General features: G+C 37.7%; 2 protein-coding genes across 11 annotated transcripts in view; one reads left to right on the forward strand and one right to left on the reverse strand.

Annotated features, from left to right (window-relative positions):
• ICA1 (islet cell autoantigen 1) overlaps nucleotides 1–8,454 on the reverse strand; it is a 68,572-nt gene extending 60,118 nt beyond the window's left edge. For 3 of the 7 annotated variants that reach the window (XM_088150639.1, XM_088150635.1, XM_088150641.1), the window contains exon 1: nucleotides 8,218–8,453. The gene's annotated coding sequence lies outside the window, so the exon portion shown is untranslated. Of the gene's footprint in view, nucleotides 1–897; nucleotides 992–4,913; nucleotides 5,051–8,217 lie in introns of all 7 variants that reach the window. The other 4 variants (XM_088150637.1, XM_088150636.1, XM_088150640.1 and 1 more) reach the window with 4 other exon arrangements.
• Nucleotides 1–14,998, forward strand: part of NXPH1 (neurexophilin 1) — a 296,010-nt gene that overhangs the window by 19,769 nt on the left and 261,243 nt on the right. The window contains exon 1 of one of the 4 annotated variants that reach the window (XM_088150646.1): nucleotides 8,627–8,814. The exons of 2 other annotated variants lie outside the window; for them this stretch is intronic. The gene's annotated coding sequence lies outside the window, so the exon portion shown is untranslated. Of the gene's footprint in view, nucleotides 1–8,626; nucleotides 8,815–14,998 lie in introns of those variants that run through there. One more of the 4 variants, XM_088150644.1, reaches the window with a different exon arrangement.

A 14,998-nucleotide genomic window follows, 5' to 3' on the forward strand; every position in this document is an offset into this window, starting at 1 on the left:
GGAACCTTGCAATGGAAAAAAGAATATAAGGCTGATGACAATCATCATGCTAAAACTGAGAAATTAAATTGTGATATGAAGAAATAATCTCATATCCATATTAAATAGGTACAACCATGTTTCAGCATAAGTTACCTGCAATATGCTATTAAATCAAGATACCAAAATCAAAGATGGGCCCTGTAGGGTTATAATACCAGTAAAGAAGAGATGACATTCTAATTTGTATGAAAAAGCAAAACGTCTAACATGATAAAGATCCTGAACTCTCAATAAATGTTTCCTTTTAATATTTTGGATCTTAAAATACTTTTTATTTAAATTTGATTTATTCAAGTAGGATAACTAAGGTGACTAAATATAGTATAAAATATAAAAATAAATTAAAGGCAACTAATTACCAAACTTACACATATACTAAAACCATCCTTGGAATACTTCAAAAAGCCAGTCTAAAAAAGTATGTCTTAACTCCTTGAGGACAAAAGCAGCTTCCAAGGAAGGGTGTTCCTTAGTTTGGAAAGAACAGCAGAGAAGGTTTTTTCCTAATTTTTCAACAGCCTCTGAAAACAGGAACATCTTTCAAAGAACAGATCTGCAGATCATAACAGCTGAGTAGATTTGTAATAAAAGAGGCAGTCTTTTAGGATAGTCAGAAGTTAAGCCAATTAGGTCTTTAAAGTTTCAAGGCAACATTTTAAGTTGTGCTGGGAAAACAAATGGCAATAATGCAACTGGCAATACTGTGCACTAGTTTGTGCACTGCACTGTAGGAAAATATTTACTTGCAGTATTTTGGACTAACTGCCTCTTCTCTAAGAGCAGCCCAAACAAAGCATGTTGCAACAGTCCAGTCACAATGCAACTAAGGTGTAGATAGTTCTTGCCATCCCTTACCAGTGCAGGTTTGGTTAAAAGTACACTCCTTGCCACTATGATTATTTTCATAGTAATCCGTATTCTCCGTCTTCTCTTTCAATGGAATGAAGTCCTACCCAAGACAAACTGAATATTAGTTTCCAAGTCTGCAAAGTAATTTCGTACTTGAAAATAAATATTCAACTGCTATTCAGTAATGACTGAGGATGTAATAAACATTCATTTAATTATTGCTATTCATATGCTTTTCTTTACCAAAGCTTTTAATACTAATTGTGAATGTAGCATCTGTACTTTTTCTAGCTGAAAAAAAGCAGAATTCAGCAAGAAATATATGAAGATTTTATTTCATTTTTTAAAATCTTCATATATTTCAGTAAAAACTCTTGGAAAAAATTATTTAAAAACAGCTAGAAATCATTGGTAGATTGGCAAGAATATGATCTGTATTTTTTACTATATTTTGTTCCTGACACACTTGAACCACCTTCTGCTCATTTTTTAAATCACAAATTAGATAGATGTCTTATAATTTCTGGACCTGATTCATTTATAATTATCTCTCAGTTTCTCAGGAAATATGAAATATATGTACATCTACTACTTTAGCCAAGCAAAGTAGTTGCTTTAGCCAAGCAAAGTAGTTGCTACTGTTTTATAAGAGTAATTTCTACAATGGAGAGGGTGCGTGGGGGTGTGCGAGTGGCCAGCGTGGTACAAGCGCAGAGGGGCTGAGGAAGGTGTGTGGGGTGGGGGAGATTTACCCCAGTGACTTGTGATCTTCCCTGCCAACTTCTCCAATGACTTTCTGGAAAAGCTGGCAGAGAAGGTTGCAAGTGGTGATCACATTATGCTTAGCAACCGGCCGTAAGTGTGAACAGGTTGCCAAGCACCCAGATTGTGATCACATGACCACTGCGGTGCTGGGATGGCTGGAACTCTGAGGACCAGTCATAACCACCATTCGTTCAGCACTGACGTAACTTCAAACTGTTGCTGAACGAATGGTCATAAGTTGAGGACTACCGGTATACAGGTACTTTTAAAAAGTATTGCCATATACACTCGCAGATAAACCCATCTGTAGATAAGCTGAACCCAATTTTGGGAGTATATTTTGGCACCTAAAATTCTTGCCTCATCCACAAGTATATATGGTAGCAAAGAATCTAGCATACAGCAAAATTCTCTATGAATTTATAAACCTTTTCCCAGGAAATGGATACCATCTTTTGTTTCTTCTACTACAATGTACGATGTTTAATTCTGTGAAATATAGGTCATCCTTTTGGTGCTACCTATCACTGATGCTACAGTTTCTTGAACTTCCCACTTACACTGAAATTTAATATATTCCATTATGCCAGTCAGTGTGACATCAGTAACAGTGTATTACAATTGTATGCTGTTATGAGAAGACAGAAATAGCTCCATGTGGATTAAAGAAAGACATGGTTCATTATACTGGCTGACAAAATTGGAATAGCTGATTATTCAAATCACTTAGCTCAAGAGAATAGGAAAAATGGCAGTTGCTTAAAGTCTCAATCATCTTTATTTCTATAAATAAAGATGTCATTTCTGGCCATTCTCAAATATTTGTGCAACTGCTAAAATTATAAGAATGAGTTCCAAATCGTTTTCAAAATCAGGAAGAGAATACCTAAAAAATGGTTCAGATGAAGCATTTTACTGATAGAAATACTACATCCTTTGTTCCTTACTAATTATTGTAACCATCAACATTGTTATAATATGTCCATACCTCAGATATGATTGTATTCAATGTGGTATCATTTGTCTGCCAACCTGCTACTGTTCTAATGATAATAAAAAGGCATTTAAAATGCATACTTCCCTATCTGATGAATCTCAATTCTAACTTAACCCTTAAAATATTTTCATTTTTCCAAATCTGGCAGATTGAAATTATTTCATAAAGCAAGTAGGCTGGCTAGTTACTATGCTATGAACAGAATTAAAAATCAAATTAAAACTAGGCTTTTTATTTCCATCCATACTATTACATAGCAACAATTTTTTTAATACGTAATTATTTATTACTAAGGTTTATACTGGAATAAAGAAAAGAACAATGTGACATGAACAAGACTGTTATTTAATTATTTATTAAATGAGTGTTTTAAAACCAAACCTTAAATATATAACATTCTGTTTAGACTCTATTTTTCAGCTTATTCTAGCCAAGCTTATGTAGAACTATACCACACAGCCTCCTTTACAGCCTATAAATAAGGCACAGCAGCAAAAAGTGACAAGTGAGTAGAGGGCAGGGACTAAATGGTGAGAGCAAAACAGGGGAGTGGAATTCCCAGATGCCTGTAAAAAATATTTTATTGTGGGCCTAACAAGTTTTGGAATTATTCCTTTACCGAGGGTATTCTGTGTACATTGGTCAGTTGGTATTGCTAAACAAGCTAAGGGTCTTGGCAATTATAAATAAAAGAGATATTTAATAGTTTATAAATTATAAGTTTAAAGATCAGCACATTTTTTTCAAACTGGGTTTGGAAACCAGCTTTATTTTGGACCATTTGTTGTAATCCAACCAAGAGGTGAATGGTCAGATAAGTCAGATAAGAGACAGCATAGCCCGCAGCTGGAAAATGGGCAGGACAAAAGGCTCAGAAGGGACCCTCCCTAGTTTCTCAGGTTGTAAAAGAGACGGTGGGAGAATTGTACTTTCAGACTTGCAGGATGTGTTAATGTAGCTTTACAATAAAGTAGATTTAGCTTATCTGGTCATGTTTCCTTTCTGATCTACCTGGTAAGGCTGACAGGAGTGCACTGAGTTAGCACTACCACCATTATATAATGTATTCCTATGGCATGCGACCAGCATGTAGTACATCAAAAGAACAGACAACATATTTATCTTAACATCTAAAATAAAAACTAAAAAGGGGTCCAATATTTTTTCAAAAGTTGGACACCATGAATTATATGAACCTGAAGCAATCAATGAAGCAAAGAATGGCATAAAAACATTGCTTAAAAATACCCCAAATATTGGTCTAATAGGAGACATGAAGAGCCAGTTTGGTATAGCGGTTAAGGCACTAGAAATTAGGCTAGAACCTGGGAGACTGTGAGTTCTAGTCCTGCCTTAGGTACAAAGCCTACTGGGTGACTTTGGGCCAGGCACTCTCTCTCAGCCCTAGGAAGCAGGCAATGGCAAACCACTTCTGAAATCTTGCCAAGAAAACTACAGGAACTTGTCCAGGCAGTTGCCAGGAGCCAGTACTGATTCGAAGGCACCAGAACAAACAAAAAAGGAGATATAAAACACATTCTTGAAAAATGGTTGAACAAACAAATGAGCCATCTCACATGTGGAAGGAAGGCTGTGACAGAAAGTGAGTTGAGTCATCATAGATGATGACTATAGTCATCATAGTATCACTATAATGGCATCCAAGCCTCTGACCCATGATAGGTCAATAATAGTCCAAGAAAACCATGTCCCAAGGCCTCTAAGAGTAGGGGAGGGAAAGTAACAGTCCAGCTGGCTTGCTAGTAAGAGGGCTGACGTAGGTATAAGTGTGGCAGGAAAACAATGTAGGTCTTGACATCTGCTCTATTCCAAAGTCACCAAAAGCCATGGAGAAGGAGATCAGTTGTTTTAAATACTGGCCTCCTGATGTGACACATCTGTAAAACCTCTTCCCTCAAGGAAGGGGAAATAACAGCTATCCTTTGTAATGTTGTTTTCCCTTCCCTTTCCCCCATCCCCTCCCCCCAAAAAAGGGAGAGGAAGAGGGAGAAGACAAAAGGACCCATACATTAATCTGAGCCCACCCATATGGCTCTCACTATTGCTAAGTATAGATGTGATCAATAAGAGAAGTTATCACCCTTCCACTCCTAAGACTTAACAGAGTGGTCCAGGTTTTGGAGGGAAAAGTGTTCTGGGTGAAATATTTTGACTTTGTGATAAAAATCTGCTTATTTTGAAAGTTAAGAATTTAGGAAATATGAACATTAATACAGTACACAAAGAGAATTGTGTCTACCTGGCCTGGTGCTGCAAGAACCTGCAAATTTTAACTATTCCAAAGTGTTATGATTAGTGTGGACCTTGATAGGGTGTTCCATCTTTGAGGAGACAGCACCAGTGTTGAGAGTTTCTTTGATGACCAAAAGCTCCTTGCTAAAAATAAACAAACATATATATATTGGCGGGGGGGGGGAGAGAGAGGAGCTGCTAGAAAATGAATACAAAGGAAAACAAACTGTTGTTAAATTCTGAAGGTGGATTATAGAAGTGTCAGCTTCAACCACAAGAAGAGGTGGGTGGTGTCTGAATGAAGAAGAATGGGCTAAGAAATGAAAACTAGGAGAAAGGCTTCTTTGGTCTCAGAATCCTACATAAAGAGAACCCCTTCCTTGATAAAATGAGTGAGTGATGCAGCTAGAATACCAAAACTAAGAAAAATTTGCAGTAAAAATGGACAAAGACCAGAAAACCCTGTACATCCCTCACGGTGTGGGGCAAACTGCGTCACAAAACAGAATGTTTTCAACTTCTAGATGGACCCATCTGAATCCCTTTTGAGGAAATATGGTAGCGCAAATAGCCCAATACAGGCAGATCAAAGGTGCATTTCTCCAGTTTAACTTAGAATTTGTAGTCATGCAGGTGTTGTAGGATTGCCATACATACTCCACACAAAGTATATTTTTCAGTAAATAAGCAGATTGTCCAAATAATCAAAAAAGTGTCGAAAAAAGGTCACGATAAATTACATAAAGACTAAGGGAAAATCCACAAAGCTGAATGGCATTACTGTATAATCAAACTTTCCATAATGGATAGCAAAGGCACCTAAGTATTTGTGCCACTCCTAGCACCTCTGAGATGCAACCTGTCAAAAATGTATGCATTCTGAACCAGATGCAAAAGTTCAAAAATGAAGAGAACAGGATAATGATCTCTATTGGTTAATAACTTCAGAAGCCAGTTGTCATGGACTACACAAAGGGTGCCCTTTTTTTAAACAATTATAACAAAAAGGCAGGAGCATTTGCTGAGGAAGAAAAAGGGCAGGTAAAACCTTTCTGTAAGTTTTCATTGATAAATCTTTTGGAAGGGCAAGTCTGCTTTGATAACGGGTAGTAGTGTTTTGTGGAAATGATACTGACAGAGGCACAAAATTGATGCAGACTGTGCTCCCCCCCCCCTTCCAAACATATCAACAAGATCTGCATATTTGGCAGACAAGGTAGGATGGAGTTCTTGATGGGAGGTGGTGAGCTGGGAAGGTGTAAATCAAAGGTTAGGTCCTCCTAGTCTCAATGAATATGTGTGCATTCTGTGTCTGAAGCCAATCTCTTCCCAAGACTATTAGACAATGTAATGTGGGAATTAAACAAAGTTGCAGGGACTCCTGATTATTGTTGGTGGTGAGTACAAAATGATCAGAGCACTTCGGAATGGGTCCTGAGGTTAAGAATAAACCACCGATAGTGCCAACTCATACTGAGGGATCAACGGGCTAAGTGGGGAGGATGTATTTGTGTACAATGGAAGATTCAGCAAAGTTGTTGGTAGCCCCAGAGACTACTAAATGCCTATAGTTGTATTTTTTTAGATTTTTCTGGGTCTGTAACATAACAAGAATGACTCAATTATAGTGCATTACATCACATATCTGAACTCCATCTAATTTCTGAGTATTCTAGCCCCAAGTCTTTATAGCTGGGAGTACTTTGTTCTCTGACACGCCAGAGCTGAAGCATTTCAGGCAGTCGCTTTCAAAATGCCCCCTTCCCTTAGTTAATGCTTTGGAAAAGCAGGGACTTAGCAGAGCACTCATGTGCAAAGTGGCTAAGTTCTCCATAATTTAAACACAGATCTTGCATGTGTCAGCAGAGTTTTCTCAACCTAAATGAGGAGCTCTGCTAGTGCCCAACTATGTGGGTTCAACTTCCAAAGTCTCTGAAATGGGGGAGTGGGAGTGATGAGGCAGAACCAAGAGAATAGTGATCTTTTCCTCTTCTGCCTATATTCAGATGTAATTGAGTCTTCCATCAATACTCAAGCAGATCTAGATTAAAGTGCAAGGTCTCTGGGGTACCCTGCTCTCCAGAGTCTATCCTGTATTTCATCTGATAGTCTCACTTTATCAGTTATGCCTTTTTCATTTCAGCTTACACACTGAGCTATCAACTGTAAGTCAACAGCACACTCCTATATAGAGCACCTACCGTGGCAATGGATTTCATGATGGGCAGTCTCCTACTTGACAGATGTAATGAGGATAGTTTTCAAAAGATCACAAAATTGGTGTAGTTGTCCAAATCTGGACAGTTCTGTATCAGGAGAGCTGCCCATTTTGCAGCTTCCTCAGTCATTAAATTGCTTATACTTCCTACACAAGATTGGTTTGAGTGAACTGGACATCCCATTTCATTAGATTCTACACTGAAGATAGCCAGAACTACTGCTTTGACTGGGTTTTCTTTAAACACATCTATTTCTAGAATGCTGAAACTGGCTGGACTTGAATTTAGATTTAGGCTCCTGCTCAGCTGTTAAAACTACTGAACAGCTTTGGGCCAATCTCTGCTTCACAAGGCCCTGGGAGAAAGATAGGACAGATTGCTGTAATTAGGAAGCAGAATCCTTTTGCATGGTCCCTGCCACAAACCGCATCACAGAAAATCACCAGGTATTTTCCAGCCAGAGCCAACAACAGCTCATCTTGCTTTTTCAGTTCAAAACAGTACACTCCCTAGATCAGAAGAGTATTAGATTTTTATTATTTCTTAAAGGACCCTGTATATAAATGGCCTGTGGACAGTAACAGTTCAAGTTAACTAGAGAAAATCAAGCAGCAAATGGCCTCCTCCCCCCGGGTGTGGGGGAAAATGCACCTGCTGGGGTAGTATCTCTTGAAACGATGAGCCTGGGGGAAATGAGCTGGCAAAGGGAAGAGATGCCATTTTGGAAGCACATTATTCCCCAGATGGGGGAGAAATTGGCTCGGGTGTCATCTTGCTCTCTCCAAATTACAAGACCTTCACCCACCCCTTCCTCTCCCTGAGCACAGCAGTTCACCTGTCCTTCCTCCTCCTCCTCCTCCTCAGGAGGAAAAGAAACCGGAGAGCCCCGCTCGCTGTTACTGCTGAGGCGGCGGCGGCGGCGGTGGCTGTTACTGAGGTGGCTCCTGAGCAGCATGCGCAGCCCCGCCCTGCGGCGGTGGCCACAACGGTAACCGCTGCCTCGGGAAGAACCTGTTTTTCCAGCCGCGGGGACCGAGAGGCTCAACTTGAGCCGGGGCCTGGGCCACAGCTTCTCCCGCGCGGAGCACCTACCTCGTCCGCGGCTCTGCAGGGAAGAAGAGGAGGGAAGCGGCGGCGGTTGCGCGCGCCCCGCTCCGACGCCGATGGCTCCTCCTCAGCGGGGCGCCCTCATGTCGCTCGCTCGCTCCTTGCCTTCTCGCCCGCAGCCCGGCCACCAGCGACTTCCCTTCCGTTTAATGGCCTCGCGTCGCCCGCTGGCCACCGCGGCGCCTTCAGGTGTTCCAGCGCCGCGAGCGTCACAAAGCCTCCGCCTGAGAGGAGAACGGCCTCGAGCGGGGCGGGGCGGAGCTTCGGCCGCCGCCACCTCCGGCCCTTCTCTTTTTGCTTTCGAGAGGCGAGAGGCTTGAGCGAGGCGCTCCGCCCTGACTCGGGCGAGCGGGATTCCCTTCCTCCCGCCGCTCGGGGCCGCCTGGCGCGGCCGGGCTTCCTGCTTTTGTTCTTTCTGTGCCCTCAGAGCAGCTGGAAGTCGGGTGACATTGCCGCTTGGAACCGCCCCCCCTTCTCCGTAACCTTAAAGGTTAAAAAATTACCTTCCAAGTAAGAGAACGGTGTTTTCCTTCTGCTCCTTTGCCATGGAGTGACCGACATCACGACCGTAGCAATAAGCAGGTGAAGTGTTCTCTATTGCCAATGAGTTCAGATTCAGTATCTTTTCCCCTGCTACCTTTTTCCTGTTCATCCGTTAAAGGACAGGAGTCCGACCGTAAAAAAGGGATTTCTCTGTCTTTTGAAAGAAGCAGAATCGTGCCGCTTCTTTTTTTAATCCCGTTGTTTCTGGTTTAAAATGGGGAGTGAGGAGGGAAACGGATTCTACTAGTGTGAGTAAAAACAGGTTATACAAAAGTTTTGTCCTTTTATCTAAGCAATACCCAAACCACCACCTTAGAGTAACGCGAGCATGCAACTTTCTGAACGGTTGTTTTGAATCCCTTAAAGCACAATTACGTGTAACGGGAAGTTCCTGAGTTGATGTGCTAGATTGCATTTTCCACTTCTGATTCTCATTGTGTCAAGACGCTGCAGCTATAAAACATTGCCTTACCTTTATCTTAATTTTATTTCCCTTGCTATTACTGTAGGCAGTTCCACTTTTTAGCATCTCCTAGGATGAAACACCATTATGTTTGTTAAGATGAACTTGCTTAACTTGTATACTATCTGGTAATACTTACCATACCGGATTTTGCTGAATTTTCAGTAGTTCAGCTTCGGCACTCTTTCCTATCTTTGTATTGCACTGTTTCTATATTCCTATTTCATTTTTCATAGTTTTGATAGGTAACATATGTACAAATGATAATAAAAATGCACTTGCTATTTTTTTTTCTGAAATGAAAACATTAGTATGTGTGTTTGTGTTATTTGTGTTATGAAAATCTTAATTGTATAAACTAAGTGTATTCCTTCTACCAAACTGGAATAACCTGTTAGCCTCCATATTTACTATAATATATACCTCCCTCCCCTATACAAGACTTCCTAAAACAAAATAACCATTTAAATTAGCCTGGTGTATTTAGAACTCTTGTTCTGGAGAAAAAATTATGTGATCACTAAGAGCTGACATTGACTTTATGGCACATAATAAAATTTAGAACTCAGAATGAAGATAATTATTTGAGTAATTCTAAATATTTTATATTCATATAAGCTCTTTCTTCATATTCATTGTGTATAAATTTAATTTTCTTTTAATATCAGTGTAGCTTCTACTAACAGTTTATATACAGGATATAACATATTGCCTTAATGGTATATTTAAATTACCAATTTAATTACAGTACTTAAAATACATTTATTGATATAATGGACTGATTCAGATATAACAAGATAATACGGCTTCTCTACATAACTCAGGATCACTCTTTTTCCCTATTCCTGTTTGCTCCAAGGGAAGCTAAATGTGGCCTGAAATCCGGTTTTGTTGAACTTCTGAAGCTATAGTATATATTTTATTTATTTATTTATCAAATTTGTTTGTTTATTTATTTATTTATTTATCAAATTTGTCACCGCCCATCTTATTGAAACAGTTCCTATGTAAAAATAAGTCACTAGCATCAGGCATTAGCAGGAAGAATGGCTAAGTTTTATTCTGGTAATTGAACTCTTACCTTTGGTTGCATGGCATCTGTTCTGAATTGTTGCTACAGTGATGTTAGTATTTTGATAGCAAGGAAACATGAATACTACTTTTAGCCTTATTTACTTTTTATACTTACTGTATATATAATGAAGAAAACAGATTCCTATTTTTTAACCATCCAGTTGCAATTATCCACAGCAAATATATATTTAAGAGGAAAATAATACAGCTGTGTTCAATAGCAAGATAATATTCAATATAAAATGATTTAAATACACAATTCAGATGGAAAATATTGTTGGACTTGTCTAAAGATACCTCAGCATTTCTGCTGTTTAGGCCACAGAATTGAATTCTACACTCAGATCACAAGTCTTAAGATTCAAGAAATCTGTAGTTCTTCCTAGTCCTTCTGAACAGTTAATCTCTTTCTAGACCAGTCCAAACTCCTAGAATTTCCTAAAAGCAGATGTGCTACTGTATTCAGAATTCACATCTACTCAGCTTGTTCTAGGAGAAGAAAAGGGAGTAATAGAATGCTTCCACCTCCACTAAACTGAAAGAAAAATGTTATGTACAGAATATATTTTTAAAAGCTCATTTAAAAATAATTATAATTTAATCAGCTTCAGTGTGTACACCCATCCACTTCTTTGTCCTAGTTCTACCCTTCTTTTAGGAGGGAGGGGGAGTCTGGATCAGGGCATGTCTTTAAAAGGGTAACTGTGGCCTTTACGGTATCTTGTACATATACATGTCTGTAATCAAACTGGTTTGCCCTAGTTCTGAGGCCAGTTTGGGAAGCAAGATTTTAAGAAACCTCTGGGTAATGAAACAATAGGGTTTCAGTTGGATTAAAAGTGGGGAAAAAAGTTTAATTTTTTGTAAATATTAATAAAATAACATTTCTAAAATAAGACTGGTTTAGATAATTAGAGGATTTTAGATAATACATGACGTAACTGACCCCCATCAACACTGTAAGCTGTTATCATGTTCTGACAGTGCATGATTTGAGATGATCTGGTCAAACAAGATAGCTTTCTTAGGTTACTTCCCATTCATCAACTTATTTAAGTTTTAAAATAAGAACAATAATAAGCAATGCAATGGCCAAATTGGTCATTAGCCTCACAAAGGGCAGAGTTCTGAGGAATACCCACCTTCCCATGTTTCACACCCCTATATACTGCAGAGCGGCGGTTGTCAAAAAGTAGATCAATCTTAGATTTCATCTGTCTGATGGCAATAGGAAAACAACAAGAATGTGTTAATCAGATTCAGGCTGTTTGTGCGACATACTTTACAAGGGGAAGTTAATTTAGCCCCAGTAGCCCCCTCCCCATCACTGAATGTATAAAGCTGCTTGCACAACTTATTAAAACTCCCTCCTTGACTTAGTTTAGAAAACCGAACAATGTATGCCATGCTGCCCCACATGTATTTATGCCTTTATTTACAAGAATTCACACGCCTCCCAGCTCTTAAGACTGGGTGGTCTACAAGTTAAAAATAAAAATGTATAACTATCAATAGAATAAAAAGATGCTGGGAACAATCAACCAGGTACCCAATAATTGGACACTTATATGCCTACTGAAATAAAAAGCAATGAAGGGGCTTCATGGGTAAAGTATTCCAAAGCAGGGGACAGTTATGAAGAAAGATTGACTTTAGGCCCATGTCCCTTTGATCTCTTGTGGTAGCAGGACCCTAAGCAAACCCTCCCTGTTTGAATGTGTGGGTTGGAAGAATAATTTCCAGGTCCTCTGTTTTATACCTATTTATCCTCATAGTTGCATGAGGCTTAAAACAAAAAGCAAAAACAAAATGACATTGGCACCAGTGGAGTATTTTTGCTTTTGTTTTTCTAACTCTTCAATGTAGCTATAGAGGATTGATTTAAGAAAAGACAGATCAGGCTGCAGTTATAATTTTTAAAAAGGAAAGCAAAAGTGGGGTAGGTTATAGCCAAGAATTTGATGTAGCCTCTATTTTCCCCCATAGACACATTTAGTTCCACCAAAATCTGTGAGACCATGACCCATGATCAACTGGAGTTCCATGAATTTCAGTGGGATCCTTTCTAAGTATAACTGGATCTAACTTTATGGCCTGTATTTTAAATACCTTTGTGAAGTACACATTTTATCTTCCTAGATTGAGGATTTCCCATCTTCCTCTTCCCTTTGCAGCAAACTGCATCTGTTTGAAAACTTGCTCCTGACTGGAGAAATTTTGTGATTGGTGTATACTGTGGCATATATTAGAGAATATTAATGTTTATATTGCTTACAGTTAAGGATTAGTGAGAAATGGATTCATTTTTTTATGTAAACTTATCTATTATTGCATTTTCAAACCAGTAATGTAAAATTAACTTACCCTTCATGTTTTCTGCTTCTCCAAGATTTGGAATGCAGTTTGCTTTTTATTAGGGGAAAGTTTACACAAAAAATGCAGACATTTCTGAAATTAAGGAAAATTAAGGTACTTGAAAAATATTAGGGAAAATTGAACACAAAAAATATATATTAGGGAAGAGCATACAGTTTAGTACCAACTTCTTTTAAACAAATATAGAAATGGGATGAATTAAACTGAGCGATACTTAAGTTGATGGATTTCGCTAAGTGTAGTACAATTCTAGGTGTATTTGTTCAAATGCAAACCCAGTGTATTCAGCGATGCTTGCTCCAAGGAAAACATGCAGTTTGTATGACTCTTATTCTGAAATAGTCCCTTAGTTTTCCACATACTGTATATCACTACCAATCTTGGTTTTTTTTTAATGGGGCAAGAGGCTAATATGGCTACTTTTGAAATAAAACGATACATGCACACACAAACAATTCCACTAGTACAAAGTGAGTTCATTTGTTAACTTTATTCAAATAGTTGTGTTGATATAAATGAAAATTAACAGATAATTTCTGTGACAACTGCTTACCTAAGGAATGGGAACTACTGTATATAGATAGAACTAGATACACTTAAGAAGCACTGAAATCAATGGTAAATGAATACATAACAGAACACGAATCAGTTGATTTGATTGGATTTTTGTTGTTTCTGGATGCAACTCAGTGCTTCCCAAGATTTTGTTTGGGATTTTCCCCCAGTCCTTAAAATATACTTACCTCTCATCTCTATAACTGACATCAATTGCACTTTTTGACATTTCTCAGCAGAGTAGTAAAAGGTGTTTTATCTTTTCAAGAAATTTACCATCAATTTAATTCAATTCTAAGGCATCTAGATAAAATGATCTGATTCTATAAGAAAATTACTAAGTGTGCTTGAAAGTATATATAATAAATGTACTTGAAATCCTTCAACACTTTCTCTGCACTTTAAAAATACTATACTCCTGTTGGCGTTGCATGTCTAAGAATGAAGTTCAAACTTAGTAATTCTTTCATTCAAAACTTTTCTCCACTTTTTTATTTGAGAGAATTGCTTGGTATATTTTAATAGGAATATTTGCATATAAACTGTTAATGAGAAGAAGCACAGAGAATTAGGAATGATCCTAATAAATTAAAGCTAGTAACCTGTATGTTGCTTAAAACAGAGAGTGGTGATAAAGTATTTTTATATAGTTTTTATTAAAGATTTTAAAAAGATAAAAACTGATACAAACTAATATAAAGTAAGAAAAAAGAGAAGGCTAAAAGTGCAAGAAAGGGGAAAAATAAAAGAAAAATTGAAAAAGAAAAGAAGAAGTAGCTTCCGATTTTCTTCATAGCAATTATAAGTACAATTATAAATTTACCTCTTACTCTATGGTTACAGCATACCTCTCTTCTTTCTACAGTTTATTTTGTATAACCATCAAAGCATAAATCATAAGTTCATTTTTTTCTGTTTCATGCAAAAAATCTATAAAGTCAGCAATAAATGTAGATTTTGTCTTTTCTCTGATCAAAGAAGTCAATTTACCCATCTCAGCAAGTTCTATCATTTTCACCAACCATTCCTTCATTGTGGATAATGCCGAATCTTTCCATCTTTGTCTGTATGATAATCTCGCTGCAGTTATCTTGTACAAAAACAAAGTTCCATGACTTTTTCCAACTGTTTGTCCATCAATCCCAAAAGAAAAACCTCTGGTTTCAATTGTATATTAACCTTTAAAATCCTCTGAATCAGCGTGTGTATTTGAATCCAAAATTTTCTAGCTTTTTACACATCCACCAAACATGATAAAATGTCCCTTCTTGTTCACATTTCCAATATAAATTTGAAGTGCCTTTATACATTCTAGACAATTTCTCTGGTGACATATACCAACAGTACATCATTTTATAAAAATTCTCTTTAAGATTATAACATAATGGAAATTTCAATCCTTTCAGCCACATATTTTCCCACTGTTCTATCTGTATGTTATAACTGAAAGTTTTAGCCCACTCTATCATACATTCTTTCACTTGTTCTTCATCTGTTTCAAATTTCAATGAAAGTTTATGCATTTTAGCAATTACATGTTCATCATTTGTACACAATTCTATTTCAAACTCAGTATGTTCAAAACCATAAAGTCTTTTGTCTACTTTAAATCTTTCTAATAATTGTAAATAAGAGAACCATTGACAATTATATCCCTCTGCCACCAGTTTGTCTCTTGATTTTATGTTACATTCCCCTTGACAAAATTCTAGTATTTCACAATAAGCCATTTGTGTTTGCTTATTATTTCTCATC

The sequence above is a fragment of the Python bivittatus genome, unplaced genomic scaffold, assembly GCF_059951505.1.
Source record: "Python bivittatus isolate LINGU-HERP-01145 unplaced genomic scaffold, Pbiv_v1 ctg000610_np1212, whole genome shotgun sequence".
Taxonomy (NCBI): domain Eukaryota; kingdom Metazoa; phylum Chordata; class Lepidosauria; order Squamata; family Pythonidae; genus Python; species Python bivittatus.